At 44.8% G+C, this 20729-nt stretch overlaps 1 long non-coding RNA gene across 1 annotated transcript; it reads right to left on the bottom strand.

The window, feature by feature from the left end:
- Positions 1–2686: 2686 nt before the first annotated feature.
- LOC116985090 lies at positions 2687–18501 on the bottom strand. Its single transcript, XR_004415203.1, has 3 exons — positions 17547–18501; positions 4020–4025; positions 2687–2697 (listed from the first exon to the last, which is right to left on the bottom strand). It is a non-coding gene; the product is annotated as an uncharacterized LOC116985090 (long non-coding RNA).
- Between the last annotated feature and the right edge of the window lie 2228 nt (positions 18502–20729).

Below are 20729 nucleotides of genomic sequence, written 5' to 3' on the forward strand. Positions count from 1 at the left end.
CGGCAAGGCCAGCAGCATAACCAAGGACGAGGCTCACCCCGGTCACTCCCTTTTCTCCTCTCTCCCATCAGGCAAGAAATATAGAAGTGTGAACATGCACATCTCCAGATTCAGGGTCAGTTTCTTCCCAGCTGTTATCAGGCAAACTGCACAACTAGGGCCGTAGATAGGGCTTTAAACTACATAGTGGGTGGGGGTGTGGGTGGGGGTCAACAAATTGGAAATGTGTCTGGATGAAGTTAAAGGGAAGGAGAGTGCAGGAGAAGTCTCCAGAGGTAACAGGACAGAAAGTTTAAGAGTCTAAGTTCCGGGAAAATCAGGACCCATGTAAGTAGAGGGATGGTGAATACGGAATTCAAAGTGTTATATTTGAATGCACACAGTATACGGAACAATGTGGATGAGCTTATAGCTCAGTTAGAAATTGGCAGGTACGATATTGTGGGCATTACGGTGACATGGCTGATAAAGGGTTGGAGGTGAGAGCTGACTATCCAAGGTTATACGTCCTATTGTAAAGACAGACAGGTGGGCAGAGGTAGCTCTGTTGGTAAAGAATGAAATTCAGTCCTTAGCATGGGATGACATAGGATCAGTTGATGTAGAATCCTTGTGGGTAGAGCTAAGAAACTGCAAGGGTAAAAAGGCCCAGATGGGAGTTATATACATCCCTCCAAACAATAGCCAGAATGTATGAAACAAATTAGATACGTTTAAGAAAGAACTGCAGATGCTGGAAAAATCGGAGCTAGACAAAAATGCTGGAGCAACTCAGCGGGTGAGGCAGCACCATCAGTCTGAAGAAGGGTCTCGACCCGAAACGTCACCTATTCCTTCGCTCCATAGATGCTGCCTCACCTGCTGAGTTTCTTCAGCATTTTTGTCTACATCAGGTGATACAATCGGCATGTAAGAAAGGCAATACAGTGGTCATGGTGGATTTCAATATGTAGGTAGACTGGGAAAATCAGGTTGATACTGGATCCAACAAAGGGAATTTATAGGGTGCCCACGAGATGGCTTCTTAGAGCAATTGTAGTCAAGACAATTCTAGATTTGGTGTTGTGTAACAAACCGGATTTGATTAGGAAGCTTAAGGTAAAGGAGCCCCTAGGATGTAGTGACCATAATATGATCAAATCCAACCTGCAGTTTGAGATGGAGAAGGTTAAATCAGATGTATTGGCATTACTGTTGAGTAAAACTGACTTCAGAGGCACGAGGGGGGAGCTGGCTAATGGTGATTGGAAAGGGACCCTAGCAGGACTCATGATCGAACAGCATTGGCAGGAATTTCTGGGAATAATTCGGAAGACGCAGGATCTTTTCATTCCAAAGAGGAAGAGAGATTCTAGGGGGAGAATGAGGCAACCGTGGCAGACAAGGGACGTCAAGGACAGCATAAAACTAAAAGAGAAGGTGTATAATATTGCGAAGATTAGTCGGAGGCTGCAGGATTGGGAAGCTTTTAAAAACCAATGCAACGTAACTAAAAAAGCAATGGGGAAATAAGATGAAATTTGAAGCTAGCTAATAACATAAAAGAGAAGAGCAAAAGATAGCAAAAGGTACATAGAGAGGCAAGAATGGACATTGGACCACTGGAAAATAATGCTGGTGAAGTGATAATTAGGAATAAAGAAATGGCAGAGGAATTGAATACATTTTTTGCATCAGTCTTCACAGCGGAAGTCACCAGCAACGTACCTGAAATTCAAGTCAGAGGTTGGAGGTTAGTGGAGTGGCCATAACTAAGGAGAAAGTGCTTGGGAAGCTGAAAGGTCTGAAGGTGGATAAGTTATCTGAACCAGATAGACTGTGCACCAGGGCTCTGAATGTGGTGGCTTTATCGATTGCAGAGGCATTAGAGGAGATCTTCCAAGAATCGCTCGAGTCAGGAGTGGTTGCAGATGACTGGAATATTGCAAATGTTACTCACTCCGCTGTTCAAGAAGGGAGTGAAGCAAAAGAGGAGAAACTACAGGCCGGTTATCCTGACGTCAGTGGATGTCATAGGTGAGGGTCCAGAAGAGGTTTACGAGAATGATCCTGGGGGTGACTGGGTTAACATTTGATGAGCGTTTGATGGCGCTGGGCTTGTACTCGCTACAAGGATAACTGGGAACCTCATTGAAAATTACCGAATATTGAAAGGCCTGGATAGTGTGAACATGGAGAGGATGTTTCCACTGGTGGGAGACCCAGAACTAGAAGACATAGATCAGAATAAAAGGATGTACCCTTAGAAAGGAGACGAGGAGGAATTTCTTTAGTCAGAGGGTGGTGATTCTGTGCAATTCATTGTCACTGACAGCTGTGGAGGCCAAGTCATTGGGTATTTTTATGGCGGAAATTGACAGATTCATGATTAGTATGGGTGTTAGGGGTTGTGGGGAGAAGGCAGGAGAATGGGGTTGAGAGGGAACGATAGATCAGCCATACTTAAATGGTAGAGTAGACAAGATGGGATGAATGGCCCATTAATCCTATGACTGATATGCTTCTAAATCCCACCACTGACACTTCATCTACGGAGAAATGTATGCTTTATACAAAGAGCTAGGGTTTTTTTTTAAGCAAAGAATGAAAATATAGCAATAAAATCAGAAAATGCAATCTGTTTGCATCAAATACAAGGATTAGATGAGGATGTTGCCTGGACTTCTGAGCCTGAGCAATAGGGAGAGGTTGGGCAGGCTAGGACTTTATTCCTTGGACGGCTAGGATGAGAGGTGATCTTGGAGAGGTGTACAAGATCTTGAGGGGAATAGATAAGGTGAACGCACATAGTTTTTTACCTAGAGCAGGGCATTCAAGATCCAGAGGACATAGGTTTAAGGTGAGAGGGGAAAGATTTACTGGGGAAACTGAGTGGCAGTTTTTCACAGAGAAGGTGGTGGGTATATGGAACGAGCTGCTAGTTGAAGTGGATACTATAACAACATTTAAAAGACATTTAGAAAGGTACACAGGTTGGAAAGGTTTAAAGGGATATGAGCCAAAATCCAGCAGGCCGCACATGTGTTGATGGGGAATCTTGGTTGACATGGTCAAGTTGAGCTGAAGGTCCTATTTTTCTGTTCTGTATGACTCAATGATTCTCTATGACTCTATGATTGCTTGAAAACTGATTTTCCAATCAAGTTTCTAACAGTGTGCAGGAAGGAACTGCAGATGCTGGTTTCAAACGAAGATAGACACCAAATACTGGAGTAACTCAGCGGGACAGACAGCATCTCTGGAGAGAAGGAATGGGTGATGTTTCGGGATGAGAGCCTTCTTTAGACTATTACTAAGTATTAATTGAACTCCTTTGGAAACTTGATTGGAAAATCAGCTTTCATAAATGTATCTGCTTTCATATTATTTAATAAATTAATGATGTTACTAATAATAAAATAATTAGTTGTATGATCAAATAATTAATATCTAGGTTAATAATTTAATTGAATAAATTAATTAGACAAATCTATTATTTAATTCAAACAATTAAGTAGAAATATAATTATCCCATATCCCAGGCCTGGACCACTGAAAATCCCCTACTCCCAATTATCTGCGCCAGGATGAGGTTTTCTATACTAGATCATTAGAGATGTCCTCATTCTTTAGGAAACGGGGGTTCCCCTCTTCCATTATAGATGAGGCTCTCACTAGGGTCTCCTCGATATCCCTCAGCTCTGCTATTGCTCCCCCTCACCCCATTCAAATGGGACAGAGTCCCCCTTGTCCTCATCACCCATCAGCCGGCGCATACAACATATAATCCTCCAACATTTTCACCACCTCCAACGGGATCCCACTATTGGCCACATCTTCCCATCTCCACCCCTTTTTGATTTCCACAGAGACCATTCCCTCCGCAACTCCCTGGTCAACTCGTCCCTTCCCACCCAAACCACCCCCTCCCCAGGTACTTTCCCCTGCAACCGCAGGAGATGCGACACCTGTCCCTTTACTTCCCCCCTCGCCTCCACCCAAGGACCCTGATGGTCTTTTCAGGTGAGGCAGAGGTTCACTTGCACCTCCTCCAACCTCATCTACTGTATCCGCTATTCCAGGTGTCAACTTCTGTACATCGGCGAGACCAAGCGCAGGCTCGGCGATCGTTTCGCTGAACACCTCCGCTCAGTCTGCCTTAACCTACCTGATCTCCCGGTTGCTCAGCACTTTGACTTCCCCTCCCTTTCCCAATCTGACCTTTCTGACCTGGGCCTCCTCCATTGTCAGAGTGAGGCCCAGCGCAAATTGGAGGAACAGCACCTCATATTTCGCTTGGGTAGCTTACACCCCAGCGGTATGAACATTGACTTCTCTAACCTTAACTAGCCCTTGCTTTCCCTCTCTCTCCATCCCCTCCCCTTCCCAGTTCTCCCACCAGTCTTACTGTCTCCAACTACATTCTATCTCTCTCCCGCCCACTCCTGAAGAAGGGTCTCGACCCGAAACGCCACCCGTACCTTCGCTCCAGAGATGCTGCCTGTCCCGCTGAGTTACTCCAGCATTTTGTGTCTACCTTAGAAATATAATTAATATTGTTTTATTATTTAATTAATCGATTAATCTAATTAATAGACTTTAGAGAACCGGCACGGAAACAGGCCCTTCAACTCACCGAGTCTTCTTCTTCTCCCTCTTCTTCTTCTTGTTGCGTATGGCGTGCACAGCCCAAAGTTGTAGGACAGCTCGTTCTATTTGATCTTATTTAATTGTGCACGCCAGGTTGATTGCATTCGTCGAAACAGGGCGGACCGTGTGAAGGTTGCAATCTCCCACCCCTCACCGAGTCTGTGCCGACTAGATCACGACGTGCACTAGCGCTATCCTACTCACTAGGGGAGAATTCACATTTACAGAAGCCAATTACACTTCAAATCTGTACGTGTTTGGAGTGTGGGAGGAAACCGAAGCTCCTGGAGAAAACCCACGCGGTCACGTGGAGAACGTACAGACTGTGTACAAAAGCAGCCATAGTCAGGATTGAATCCAAGTCTCTGGCCCTGTAAGGCAGCAACTCTACCGCTGCGCCACCGTGCCGCCCCATTAAAATAAATGTATTATTGTGACTGAATAATTTAGAACACCCTGATGATTGAATCACGTGAAGAGCCTTTGTATCACCGATTAGATTCCTTTGAATTGCTTACTTGATTATCATTTTAAATTGCAGTATTATTAACTTTGCCTGAGAACCGATTAACAAGCTTACTGAATAAACGTAATGTCTTACTGAGGCATTGTCTGTTCTTCTAACTAGAGAAACAATAGGATCTCCACGGATGAACAGATTAAAACAATAGCATGTTTTCAGCACAGTTTGCTTTTCCAATAACATTTGGACAAATGCCGTCATGACTGATTTATAATTGCCTAAAGGATGAATCACATCCAATGCACTTGAAGCCAAAAAAAGGGATAACATTGGTGTGAATCTGCCAATTTTAGTTTGGTTCGATGCAAAATGCTGGAGTAACTCAGGAGGACAAGCAACATCTCTGGACAGAAGGAATGGGTGACGTTTTGGGTCGGGACCCTTCTTTAGACCGACCCGAAACGTCACCCACCCCTTCCCTCCAGAGATGCTGCTTGTCCCGCTGAGTTACTCCAGCATTATGTGTCTATCTTCAATTTAACCAGCATCTGCAGTTCCTTCCAACAAATTTAATTTGGTTGACAGTCACAGCATTGAAACAGGCCCTTCAGCCCATCGAGGCTATGTTGACCATCGATCACCCGTTAAAATAGTTCTACTTTATCCCACGTTCTCATCCACTCCCTACGCGCTAGGGGCAATTTACAGAGGGCCAATTAACCTACAAACCCGCACACTTTTTGATTGTGGCAGGAATCCGGAGCACCCGGAGGAAATTCTTTGAGGAAGTTAATAGAAGGAAAGACAAAGGAGTCAGTGGATGTTGTTTACCTAGATGTTCAGAAAGCCTTTGATAAGGTGCTACACGTGAGGCTGCTAAGGAAGGTGAGAGCCCATGGTTTCAAAGGGCAAGTACTAGCATGGATAGCAGGTGTGCTAGATGGCAGAAGGCAAAGTGGCAATAAAGGGGGGTTTTTCAGGTTGGCTACCAGTGACTAGCGGAGTTCCGCAGGGGTTGGTGTTGGTGCTGCTCCTCTTCACATTGTATATTAATGATTTGGATGAGGGGGTCGAAGGCTATGTGGACAAATTTACAAATGATACAAAGATGGAGGGAGGAATAGGGACTCTGCAGAAGCACTTGGACAGGTTGGGAAAGTGGACAAAGAAGTGGCTGATGGAATATAGTGTAGCTAAGTGTGGAGTCATGCATATTGGTAGAAGGAACAAAGGCGTAGACGATTTCCCAAATGGGGAGAGGATTCAGAAATCAGAGATGCAAAGGGACATGGGAATGCTGGTACAGGATTCCTAAAAGATTAATCTGCAAGTTGAATCGGTGGTAAGGAAGGCAAATGCAATGTTAGCATTCATTTCGAGAATATTACAATATAAAAACAGAGATGTAATGGTGAGATATTATAAGGCACTGGACAGACCATATTTGTAGTATTCTGCACAATTTTGGCTCCCATAACTGAGGAAAGGTATGCTGGCGCTGCAGAGGGTCCAGGAGAGGTTTACGAGAATGACCTTAGGGATGACTGTGGTTAACGTATGATGAGCGTTTGACTGGGCCACTACTCGTTGAGGAGGGACCTCATTGAAATTTACTGACCAGTGAAAGGCCTGGATAGAGTAGATGTGGAGAGGATGTTTACACTAGTGGGAGTATGGGACCAGAGGCAGCAGCCTCAGAATAAAAGGACGTACCTTTAGAAAAGAGATGATGAGGAATTATTTTAGTCAGAGTGTTGTTAATCTGTAGAATTTATTGCCACAGACGGCTGCGGAGGCCAAGTCAATGGGTATTATTAGAAGTCACAAGCCTCTGACTATTGAGTAAGCCAGTTCTGAATCCAAACGACAAAGTCACCATGGATCCCCATGCATCTTAATCCTCTGGATCAGTCAACCAGGAAGGACTTTATCAAATGCTTTACCAAGATCCACGTCGAAAATATCCACCGCCCCACCCTCATCGATCATCTTCATAACCTATTCAGAAAACTTAATCAAGTCAGTAAGACATGGACAAAGCCATGTTAACTTGTCCCAGAGATGTAAAGAAAAGTCATCAATCATCATTCCCATTGCAGTGCAGATGACAATTAAATACGCTTAACTTTTGTTGTAATAGTATGCAGTTTTTTGTTGTTGTTTGGTACCAAAAAACGGTACTTTGCTGCTTCAGGAGATGGGAAGCGTTTGTTTAATGCTCATGTTAATTTTAAAATGGTACCGTAATAGTATGCAGTTAACACTTATAATAATGAACCATAGTGGGGGGCCATGATAATAGCAATAGATAATCATTATATAAGTGGCAGAAACAAATGGCTGCAAATACACAAAAGGACCCAAAATGTTGGAGTAACTCAGCAGGTCAGGCAGTATCACTACAGAACATGGATAGGTGACGTTTCAGGTCGAGACACTTCTTCAGACTCTGGGCCTGGAACTGTGCCTGTGATCCAGGTGAGTTGACGGCCCTGGGCTGCTGTGGGCCGGGGGAGAGGTGAGGATCGGCGGAGTCGATGGTTGTGGCCCGTGGGCGGCCAGAGTTCAGGTGATGGTCGACGGTGGCCGGGACAGGCACGGGCTGGAAGTGACCAAGTGTGGGTGGCGGCAGTGGGGCCGGCCTGGAGGTGGCCGGGGAGGCGGTGTGGGCCGGGGGTGGCATTGGCAGCCCGGCCTGGCAGTGAAGGTTGGTAGGTTCGTCCGCTATAACCAAAATCCGTTATAAAGAGGTCCGAAATAACGAGGGTTTACTGCATTATGAAGAAGGAACATTTACAAACAGCAAAGGATAAATCCACTCGTGAGACTCACACTGGAAGTATTTAGCACTGTTTGAGTGTTATAATTGAACAAAAAGTGATGCAATTAGTTTTTAGCCTAACACGTTTCCTGAAGGAAAACCATGGATGTAAAAATTGACATATTTTATCAACTTTAACTTCCCTCATTTTGTACAATCACCAGTAGATGACAAAATACAACCAGCTCACATTATTTATGCGTTTGATTTATGCATTTTTGAAATAATGCGCTTGTCCCTTGAACACAAAGCCTGATTTACGTACTGGCATTTTTGGAATAACCCGCTCAAATCTACTGCTGACAGCGCAGTCGGCTACATGTTTAATTTACGCGTTTTTGAAAATAGGCGATGCTTTTCAAGTCCATAACACCCCCTCCCTATCCCACAGGTGCCTGTAATCGAGTATGTGCGGGAAGGAACTGCAGATACTGGTTTATACCGAAGATAGACACAAAGTGCTGGAGTAACTCAGCGGGTCAGGCAGCATCTCTGGAGAAAAAGGATGGGCGACGTTTCGGTTCGGGACCCTTCTTTAGACTGCTCTGAGGAAGGGGCCCGACCTGAAACGTCACGCATCCATTTTCTCCAGAGATGTTTCTTGACCCGCGGAGTTGTTCCAGCATTTTGTTTCTACAGTATCTTCGTGCCTGTAATGAATCAGACTTCATAGTTGAACGATTGTTGAAAATTCAATAAAAAGGCAAAGTGATTGCTCTGATAGCCCGACATTACCTCTCTTTGAATACAAAATATTTACCACAAAGATTTGGTTAATTAGGCGCGTCAGTAGAATTACTTCATCAGTAAATATCTGAATATATTCAAACACTCTTAACTTCACATTATGTTTGATGGACATACAATCTGATGGTCATTTAATTTCCTCTCCAGATTAATACATCATAAAACCTGAAAGTCTATGTCACATTTTTATACTTGATGCCTAGTGTTAACGTATGATGAATAGCTTGAGTGAAAAAAACAAAGTGCAGGGGGAACTCAGCGGGTCAGGTAGCATCTGTGAAGGGAAATGGACAGACGACATTTCAACCCTTCTTCAAGCCCTGCTTCCGAGTCTGAAGAAGGGTCCCAACTTGAAACGTCTACTGTCCATTCCCTCCACAGATGCTGCCTGACCTGCTGAGTTCCTCCAGCACTTTGTGTTTTGCTTGGATTCCAGCATTTTTTTTACACGGGTGTGTGTCTATGACACTGCGCCAGGGGTGGTGGTGGAGGCGGATGCGAATGTGGGATTTAAGAGACCTCTGGATAGGCATATGCATATGCAGGAAATGGAAGGATATGGATCATTGCAGGCAGAAGGGTCCAGACCCGAAACGTCACCTATCTATGTTCACCAGGGATGCTGCCTGACCTGTTGTGTTACTCCAGCACTTTTGTTTCATTCCCAGATAAGAGTTGGTCTTAGCATCATGTTGGGCATGGACATTGTGATCTGAGGGGCCCGTTCCTGTGCTGTGCTGCTCAATGCAATTCCTTGTGTCTCCATCTGTGGAGGAGTGGGCCGAACGGCCTAATTCTACTCCTATCACTTATGACCTTATCTTACTTGAAGTAGGAGAATTTAATATTTGCACAGTAAAACCTGTGGGTCCCTAAAGTCTTTGGATGCCAGGGATATGGGGGCATTAGGATAGAGACACGATGAACTGCAGATGCTGGAATCTTGCGTAGAATGCTGGAATAACTCAACGGGTCAGGTGGCATCTTTGGAAAACGTGGACGGGCAACATTTCGGGTCGGGCCCTTCTTCAGACCAATTGTAGTACGGGGAAGAAAGCTGGAAAAGGAAGATGGGGGCAGGACAAAGTCTGGCTTCAGGTGGTTGATTGGCAGATGTGTGGATAAAGTGACAAAGATAAGAAGGACAAAAAGTGTAAGATAAGCATTCTCAACCACCATAATCAGTTCGAGGAAGGGTCTCGACCCAAAGGGTCGCCTGTCCATTCTCTCCACAGATGCTGCCTGTCCTGCTGAGTTCCTCCAGCACCGTGTGCCTTTTATTTGACAAGAAAGCTTTCATTAGTTCTGACAGAGGCCACCAGGGGGAGTGCCTGGATCAGGAACTGAAGTGCAAGCAACCAACATGAGTAATTACTAAATACACTTCAGAAGACGGACATTCATCCCTACACTCTATGCTGACACTCCACTCCAATCCATTGCTATTGTTACTCATCTAAATCTAATCAATATTGGCTATGGCTGCAGTAATAGAAAGAAAACATTGGAAGCAGGTTACAGATTTTCAGCTTAGGCATTTCACAACTTTTGTCATAAGGTCGTAAGAGTGGCAGAAAAACGGCGATACAATCAGTCGGAAGAAGTGACCCGACTTGGTAAATTGTCTGTCCATTACCCTCCGCAGATGCTGCCTGACCTGCTGAGTTCTTCCAGCAATTTGCATTTTACTTACGTTTGTACCATCTGCTGTTCATTGTGCCTCCAGAAAATTAACAACGCAGTACAAGGGGGAATCGGTAGATATAGACTGGAAACCCACCGCGTCAATGGGAGAACATGCAAACTCCACACAGACAGTACCCGAAGTCAGGATCAAACCCAGGTCTCTGGTGTTGAGAGGCAGCAGATTCACTCGTTGAAATAGCCCAGTTGGTTAGTTAACAACGAACAATCTATTAGGATTATTCTATCCTCTCCTCCATTTGCATTCAGATTGGGATGGAGTCTAACATTCCCCCCTATCTTGAAGGTTCCTAAGCAGAAACGTCATCTGTCCATTCCCTCCACAGATGCTGTCTGGCCCGCTGAGTTCCTCCAGCACTTTGTGTTATACGCAAGATTCCAGCTTCTGCAGTTCCTTGTGTCTCCATTCCTCTCCCCACTTTGGAGTCCTTCCTGAATCTTTACTTAGCAAATAAGTTGACAACTTCCCTCAACTTCTGCTAATAATTAAGCAATGTGGCGTGGAGGTGGGGGTCTAAATTCGAAAGTCAACCAAATAGGCACAGGCATCGTGATGTATAATGAAGGTCTGCATGTTACATGGAAAACAGGCAGGATACTGGCTTCGTCTCATGATTTTAATGTCCAGTTAGGGCAGCCCAGTGGCGCAGCTGGTAGAGCCGCTGCATCACAGCGCCAAAGTCCTGGGTTCAACCGCGGGCACAGCCTGTGTGCGGAGTTTGCACGTTCTCCCTGGGACCGCGTGGGTTTCCTCCGGCTGTTCCAGTCTCCTCCCACACCCTATATACGTGCGTTAATTGGCCCTATGTAAATTGCCCCCATTGTGTGGGGAGTGAATAACACTGTTGGTGGTGCAGCGGTAGAGTTGCTGCCTTACAGAGCTCAGAGACCCGGGTTCGAGCCTGACTACAGGTGCTTGTCGCTACGGAGTTTGTACGTTTTTCCCGTGACCTGCATGTGTTTTCTCCAGGCGCTCCGGTTTCCTCCCACATTCAAAGGCGTACAGGTTTGTAGGTTCATTGGTTTGGTTATAATTGTACTCCGGCATTTTGTGTCCATCTTCGGTACAAGCCAACATCTGCAGTTCCTGCCTACACATTTTGATAAAGAAAGGATACAGGGATGGGAAGAGTGGAACTTGCAGGACGACTAGGAAGGGGGAGGGGGTGGGGGGAGAGAGGGAATGCACAGGTTACTTGAAGTTAGAGTAATCAATGTTCATACCGCTGGGTTGTAAGCTGCTAACGCTGGCTAACAAAATGTTTTGCTGGTCTCACAATCCTAGCAAATGTCAGGAAATGCATCCTTTGAGGTCATCTCTTTGCAAATGCATCACTAACCTCACATTCTGCTCAACGCACCACTTAACATATTCCCATCAATCACCCACCAACCCATCCTGAGCTTGGCCTACTCCTCCGCACCCTGACTCACTGAAGTCCAAGGTCACAACGTGCAGACCCAATGAGTTATTCAACCATAGAAACACAGAAAATAGGCGTAGGCCCTTCGAATCAGCACCGCCATTCAATATGATCACGGCTGATCATCCAGAATCAGTACCCCTTTCCTGCTTTCTCCCCATATCCCTTGATTCCGTTAGCCCTAAGAGCTAAATCTAACTCCCTCTTGAAAACATCCAGTGAATTGGCCTCCACTGCTTTCTGTGGCAGAGAATTCCTCAGATTCACAACTCTCTGCGTGAAAACGTTTTTCCTCATCTCAGTCCTAAATGGCCTACCCCTTATTCTTACACTGTGACCCTAGGATCTAGACTCCCCCAGCATCGGGAATTTTTTTTCCTGCATCTAGCCTGTCCAATCCCTTAAGAATTGTATATGTTTCTATAAGATGCCCTTTCATCCTTATAAATTCCAGTGAATATGGACACCATGGCTTGTCATAGAATCATGGAGACATGCAACACTGAACCAGGCCCTTCAACCCATCTTGTCCATACCGATCAAGATGCCTCATCTAAGCTAGTCTCATTTGTGCATTCACCAAGTCACCTTAACCACTTAATTTAATTTAGATCATACAGGCCCTTCAGCCCACCCAGTCCAAGGCGACCATCGACCACCCATTCACACTAGTTCTATGTCCCACTTTCACATCCACTCCCTACACACTAGTGGCAATTTACAGAGGACCAATTAACCTACAAACCCGCACGTGTTTGGGGTGTGGGAGGAAACCGGAGCACCTGGAGGAAACCCACGCGGCCAGAGGGAGAACGTGCAAACTGCTCGCATGCACGTACGCACACACCACCTGTGGTCAGGATTGAATCCAGGCCTCTTGCGCTGTGAGACAGCGGCTCTACCCGCTGCGCCACTCCTCCGTGCTGCAAACTGTACTGCTCCGGTGTCAGATGGCCAAGCGGAATATGAGGTGCTGCTCCTCCAGTTTGCGTGTTGCCTCACTCTGGCAATGGAGGAGGCCCAGGACAGAAAGCTCGGTGTGGGAATGGGAAGGGGAGTTAAAATGGTTAACAACCGAGACCTGCATGCCTCGCTGAGTTACTCCAGCACTTTGTGACTTTTTTTTTTTTGTAAACCAGCATCTGCAGTTCCTTGTGTCTACACTGAACCAATGTTACAGATAAATGAAGATTGGGAAACTGGGAAACACGGAAAGATAACTTCATGCCAAATATTGCATATGTTGACTAACCAACAACACTACACGATTACATTCATGTTGTACAGCTGTCTTCATGGTAAAACATCTGCAAATTTCCAGTTGCCAACAGATGTTTCTGATATATTGAATGTATTTTATACACTAAACTATACATTTTAGCAGGGGTACAGAAGTGTGAAAATTCATATCTCCAGATTCAGTGACAGTTTCTTTCCAGCTGTTATCAGGCAACTTGAATCATCGTATCACCAACTAGAGAGCGGTCCTGACCTACCATCTACCTAATTGGAGACCTTCGGACTATGTTTAATGGGACTTTATTGGACTTTAATCTTGCACTAAACGTTATTCCCTTTATCCTGTATCTGTACACTGTGGATGGTTTGATTGTAATCATGTACAGTCTTTCTGGCAACAAAAATGCTTTCACTGTAACTCGGTACACGTGACAATAATCTAAACCAAACTAAACTAAAACTAAACTGAACTAAACTAAATATTACCAATTTTCCCGTAAATCTAACTATTGTAGATACAGTTTAACTTACAAAACAGAAAAATATATATCACTTAGCTGAAAGAATTATTCTGTATATAAACTACTGTACTAAATAGGAAATTTAGTCAGATAAATGGAATCCTTGACAAAGATAAGGAATGCAACATTAGGTATTGTTTTGTGCGCTCTTGAGATAGAATGTAACTGGAATCAGCAATAATGTGGAGAAAGCTGATTGATTAATTTACAGATACAGCACAGAAACAGGCCCTTTGGCCCAACTAGTCCATGCTGACCAACGAATACCCATTCGCACTAGTTCTATGTTGTCCCACCTTCCCATCCACACACTAGGGGCAATTTACAGAGGGCCGATTAACCTACACACCTGCACGTCTTTGGGATGTGGGAGGAAACCGGAGCACCCGGAGGAAACCCACGGGGTCGCAGGGAGAACGTGCAAACTCCACAAGCAGACAGCATCCGAGGTCAGGATCGAAGCCGGGACTTTGTCGCTGTGAGGCACTATTGAAATTTTACTTGTTGTTGGTGTTATTCGTAAAGATGATGTTATTATTTCAAGCAACATCAACAAGATGTGAATTCAACTCTTGCTCTCTTTATATTCCACACTTGTTTCATACAGCTTTTGTTTGAATTGATTGAAAGATACAGCACAGAAAAAAGGCCCTTCGGCCCACCAAGCCCACATGGACCATCTATCACCTATTCAAACTAGCACCAAGTTAGACCCAATTTCTACGCATGCCTGGCAAATTTACAGAAGGTCAATCATCCTGCAAACCCGCACGTCTTTGGGATGTGGGAGGAAACCGGAGCACCCGAAGGAAACCCACGTGGTCACAGGGAGAACGTGCAAACTCCACACACAGACCTAGACAGCACATGATCGAACCTGGGTCTCTGGTGCAGTGAGACAGTAAAGGGCCTGTCCCACGAGCATGCGACTGCATGTGGCGAGCGCGACCAAACCGGAAGCGGGGGCCGCACGGAGTTCGAGTGATCCCCGTACAGGGCCTGTCCCACCAGCATGCGACTGCATGCGGCGAGCGCGACAAAACCGGAAGCGGGGGCCGCGCAGAGGTCGAGTGATCCCGTATGAGTTGACGTGAAGTTCGAGCGAAGTCCGCGGGAAGTTCGCGCTAGGCGTACGCCGTCAAGACGCTGCGTACGGCGTCGAGACCCTGCGCACGCCCATCGAGGCGGTGCGTATGGCCTCAATGCCGCTGTGGGCCGGCAGGCCGTTGCCGCGCGGAATTTTTGGACTGTCAGTTTTTCGGAGCCCCGCGCGATGTCGGGACCAGCTCCGCACAACTCCATACGGCTCCGGCGATCGAAGTAGGACCGGCCCCGCGAGGCCGTACGGCTCAAGCGACCACGTTAGGTCGCGCTTGCCGCATGCAGTCGCATGGGACAGGCCCTTAACTCTACCAGCTGCACCACTGTGACGCCCTAGCTAAACAATATTGAGCAGGCTCACTCAATTGATGCCTCACCGTTTTGCCTCAATACTACAGAGGCCCAGATCAGTGACAGACGTGATCCTCCATTAAAACCTTAGCCCATTAGATTATTGTCAATAAAAAACAAGTCTGCTTGAGGTTATCTTTCAGTAACATTACCCTTAGACAAATCTTTAATTGCATTTACATTAATGGGCAAGGGGAAGTGACGTAATATATTCGGCAAAGCTTTGATGGTCCCTTGATTAGTGCGGGTGTCAGGGGTTACGGGGAGAAGGTGGGAGAATGGGATTAGGAGCGAGAGATAGATCAGCCGCGATTGAGTGGACAAATAGACGCGATGAGTCCAATGACCTATTTCTGCTCCTATCACTTATGACCTGTGACCTTATGACCTTTTTTATCGAAAAATATCTGGCAATTCAACTAATTGAAAGGACAAATACGTTGATGAATTTTCCGACCAAATTTATAACATTGAACATACCCGAAGTTACTAAGGCACAAATTTCAAATATGTAAAGATTATCAGGCAGAGTTTGATGGGTCGTTTAATTTATACTTGGGATTCCATTCTCGTGCTCTTCAAAATTAACAAAACTGACGTGTAAATACAGTAGCATTTTCAATCTTAATGACGGAACCATCACGGAAACTACATTGTACAAAAGAACAAAGTTGAATTTACATTTTGATGGGACGGTGCAAAGTTTTTCTTTTAAAAAAAAATCACAGCATCTCGAACACATGTGAAGGAAACAGAATTGCCAACTGATGGTTGAATGCGCTGCTAATCAGTTTAACGCCTCTAATAAATGTACATATACAGCCAGTTATAACTTACCTACGTTTGTCGTACTTGAATCCTCTAACAAACTGTTTATATAAATGTAGAAAGCCTTAGTGAATATAAATACTGTGCATTATATCTTGGAGTGAATTTTTTTACATTGAAATTATTATTTTTTTTAAACGACTGGAATGTACGGAACACTATTGTCCTTAAAACATCTCATTATATAGTTAAAATATACTCTGCGGTTCGTTCCAGTGTCTTTTCACCTGGTAGGTAGTTGGTTACTCCTAGTAAGGTGAACCTTTTTAACCCTTAAAGTGCTAGTCACAGTTCCTATGGTCAGTTGACTGCAAGATGGCTTGCACCGTGGCAATATAAAACTATGCCAGTCGTTCATCCCATTCAGGCTTTGAAATACTCTGACCTTCAGCTAAGAGAGTTTGGTGCACTTCAGTCGTATTGTCTTGTGCTGTTTCATAGGCGGAACAAAAAAGCTCCAGGCTGTGGAAACGTGGGAGGATTTGACCATCATGTTACCACTTGCGAGCCTCCTCGCTCGACACACCGTCCAAAACGCAACTCAAAACTGACTCACCGGTCGCCCGATTCACACAGAGAGCATATCCTATCGATCGCATTGTAACTCACAATCCCACACAATCCTGATTCACTTGTTTTACTCAGTTTTGCAACAAAGTTACAGCCACTTTTAAAAACAAGCCATTTACAATTGGCCAGTACTCACCACTGCCTGCCTTAAAGGGATAAGCACAAATTATACTCACTGATGCAAAAATATGAATCCCATAAGGCGAATTTTAAAAAACTGATCACGATTAGAAGCCGCGTTAATAAAATTAAGTGATTTTATCAAGAGTGTTAATTTACATTGGAAAGCAGGTCAATAAAGCTATCATTTTTTTTTGAAGGTATATATATATAATACATTTTGATTGTTAAATAATTTGTCCCTTTCTTTACCCTGAGTAGCTGGTAATCTGATTTTTTTTAACATTTTGTTTTCATGCAGAATAGGTATCCATCTGGCAACACTTACAGTCTCTGATTACGAAAATTATATTCACTTTTGTGACTTCAGCCTGCCTGTAATTAAAGTTGGGTATTGTTTGTTGTGGATGTTACAAAAGTTATGATGCAGCCTTTCAGGACTCAATATTGCATTTTGCATCTTTAGGTAACTTGCTTTCCCTGTTTGTTTCCTCTGTAACTCATTCACCTGTAGTGCTGGCTCAGTTTTTCTCCATCTTTTCTTGCTGGACATATCCCAGGGCCTTGACATCAGCAATGCCTAACATTGTCAAAGAAAGATTACCATTTCTAATTCATTTGAGCCAGGTGGCACCACTATAGCGCAGTGGGTAGAGCCGCTGCCTCACAGCACCAGAGACCCGGGTTCAATCCTGACCTTGGGTGCTGACTGTCTGTGTGGAGTTTGCACGTTCTCCCTGTGACCACGTGGGTTTCCTCAGGGTGCTCCGGTTTCCTCCCACATCCCAAAGAGGTGTGGGTTTGTAGTTTTAATTGCCTTCCGTACTTTGTCCCAAGAGGGTAGGGAGCGGATGGAAAAGTGGGATAACGTAGAACTAGTGTGAACGGGTGATCGATGGTTGGCATGGACTTGGTGGGCCGAATGGCCTGTTTTCATGCTGCTTCTTTCAATCAAACCACCATATAAGAGATATTCCCTTTGACCCTGGTTATATCTTCCCCCACTTTCTCTGCAACTACAAAAGGACATAAGGAGAAAATATACAATCAATGGCAAGACCGTTAACAGCATTGATGTGAGGAGGGATCTTGGGGTCCAAGTCCAGAGATCCCAGAGAGAGGCAACACAAATAGATAAGAGTGGTAAAGAAGGCGTATGGTATGCTTGCCATCACAGGTCAGGGCATTGGGTATGAGCATCAGGAAGTCATGGTACTGCTTTCTATTTCCGCAGATGCTGCCTGACCTTCTGAATGTTTCCAGCATTTTCCTGTTCATCCTACAACATAGCTTTTCAGTCACCATTCCAGTGGCACTACAATCCAGTGTAGTTTTGTTACACTGACAGGGATTTGCAGAAGCACGTTTGTTCCTCAACAAACCACATACGTACGGAACTCAGTGTGTTGGACGAACAGCAGGTCAGGCAGTATCTGTGGAGGGAATGGACAGGCGACGTTTCGGGTAGGGACCCTCCTTCGGACCCGAGCTAAAACATCACATCTCCATTCCCTCCACAGATACTACCTGACTCGCTGAATTCCTCCAGGACTTTGTGTTTTGCTCAATGTTCCTGCATCTGCAGTCCCTTGTGTCTCCAAGAAGTTGCTTATATTCACTTCTTTATGTTCTTCTGATGCTTTGTATCGCAACTGTGCATCATGAAAACTCCAGGGACCGGACCTGCCAAGCTAAGGACTGGATAACAAAGCAATCATATATATGTACCATCATTAGGTTAAGAATAATGGGAAGATGTGGATATTACCACATGTACTGGCCTGACTGTTCACCTTCAGTGTTGATAGAGATATCTTTATATCTCAGCAGGGCCCACCGAGTCCGCGCCGACCATCAACCACCCATTTGCACTAGTCTTACGCTTATCTAACCCAACTTTATTCTCTCCATACTATCATCAATCCCCCTGGTTGTACCACTCACCTATACACAAGGGGCAATTTGTTAACTTCCCAACCCGCACCTCTTTGGGATATGGGAGGAAACCAGAGCACCCGCAGGGAGAACATGCAAACTCCACATGGACACCACCCGAGGTCAGGATCGAACCGGGGTCTCAGGTGCTGGCTACCTTCAAATTCAGGCCCCAGATTGCGCAAAATGGAACCGAGCTTTAAATTTGATCGCATGTTTACTTTCACCTCTTCATTATCATTTGTCGGACTGTTTGCAGTTTATGTGATCAATGTGATTTATGTAAAATAATGAACATTGCAGAAAATAACTTTCAAAAGGGAAGGCTTTCGATAGTTGAAAGATCATTTAGTACTGAAAAGGATGGTGATTGAAATTGAAATAATTTTTCCCACAATTTTAAGCTATTGTCAAACCGCTCTCTAAATGCATCTAAAGAAATCCAAGCTGATGCAAAAACATTGCCATTTATTTTATAGTTTTGTTTGGTAAATAAAATATGAGAAGTTAAGTGAGAGTGAAGTATTAGTGTGGGGTTGTAACCAAATAAACTTTAAGTTATAAATCTACGGTTGTATTACATGTTAACCAATTGTTAATTCTGATGAGTATAAAATGATGAGAGGCATAGATAGGGTAGACAGTCAGAACCTTTTTCCCCAGGGTGGGAATGTCAAGGACTAGAAGGCACAGCTTCAAGATGAGAAGGACAGAGTTTGATGGGGATGAGCAGGGCAGGGTGGTGGGTTCCTGGTACGTGTAGCCAGGGGGGGTGGTGGAGGCAGGTACAATATGGACATTTAAGAAGCTTTTAGATAGACGCATGGATTTGCAGGGAATGGAGGGATATGGATCACATGCAGGCAGAGAAGATTAGTTTAATTTAGCATCAGTTCATCGCAGACATTGTCGTCCAAGGGGCCTGTTCTGTAGATCTCCTACGATCTACAATCATAAAATAATGTTCTATGTTCAATCTTTCTGCAGTCCATGAAGGTTGGGGAGAACACAAGGAACTGCAGATGCTAGTTTATAACAACAGACACAAAGTGCTGGAGTAACGCAGTGGGTCAGGCATCATCTCTGTTGCCTGACCCCAACCATGTTTCTGGTTGGGATCCTTCTTCAGATCGAAGAAGTGCCCGACCCGAAAAGTCGCCTATCCATGTTCCCCAGAGATGCTGCTGCCTGGTCCACTGTGTGACTCCAGCACTTGTATCTTTAAATGACCATGGATCCTGTGCTCTTGATTAATGACTCATATTTATCTTTTTAACCGCATAATACCAAAATAAAACGTGTGAAACATGATTCGATGATATGACGGAAAAACTGAGCTACCCTGAAGTGCCCACATTAGAATTTAGTTTAGTTTAGTTTATAGATACGGCAATAAAACAGGCCCTTCGGCCCATTGAGCCCATGCTGACCATCAATCACCCGTTCACACTAGTTCTATGTTATCCCTCTTTCTCATCCACTTACTACACACTCGGGGCGATTTACAGAGGGCCAATTCATTTATAAGCCCATATGTCTTTGGGATGTGGGTGGAAACTGGAGCACCTGAAGGAAACCCACGCCGTCGCAGGGAGAATGTGCAAACTCCACACACAGACAGCACCTGAAGTCAGGATTGAACCCGTGTCTCCGGCGCTGTGAGGCAGCAGCTCCACCCGCAGTGCCACTGTGCTGCCCAAATTATTCAGAATACGATGATTTGAAGGAGCTGTAATGGATGTGGCATGCAGCAGCCATTTGTGATGGAGTGTCAGGAAACTGGTGATATAACCTATATTCCAAGTTTGTCCCATGCTGGCCTTTGGAGCAGACAGGTACCATGCATAATATATAAGCTATAGTGCAATCTTAGACCATTGATCGTACAAATTTACTTCCCTTTTATAATCCTGGGCAAAGTTGCCTATCGAGCAAGTCAAGAAGAATTTCCCTTGTTCATTTTTTTAGTTTAGTTTACAGATACAGCATGGAAACAGGCCCTTAGGCACATCGAATCCACGCCGACCAACAATCACCCGTTTACTGTTTCTATCCTACATATCAGGAACAATTTACCAAAGCCAATTAACCTACAAACCCGCACGTCTTTAGAAAGTGGGAGGGAATGGAGCACACAGAGGGAACTCACGCGGTCACAGGGCGAACATGCAAACTTCACACAGACAGCAGCCGAGGTCAGGATCGAAGCTGGGTCTCTGGTGCTGTGAGTCAGCGGCTCTAGCAGCTGCACCACTGTTTCTTGTAAAACATGGAAC

Source organism: Amblyraja radiata, chromosome 21, assembly GCF_010909765.2.
Source record: "Amblyraja radiata isolate CabotCenter1 chromosome 21, sAmbRad1.1.pri, whole genome shotgun sequence".
Classification (NCBI taxonomy): domain Eukaryota; kingdom Metazoa; phylum Chordata; class Chondrichthyes; order Rajiformes; family Rajidae; genus Amblyraja; species Amblyraja radiata.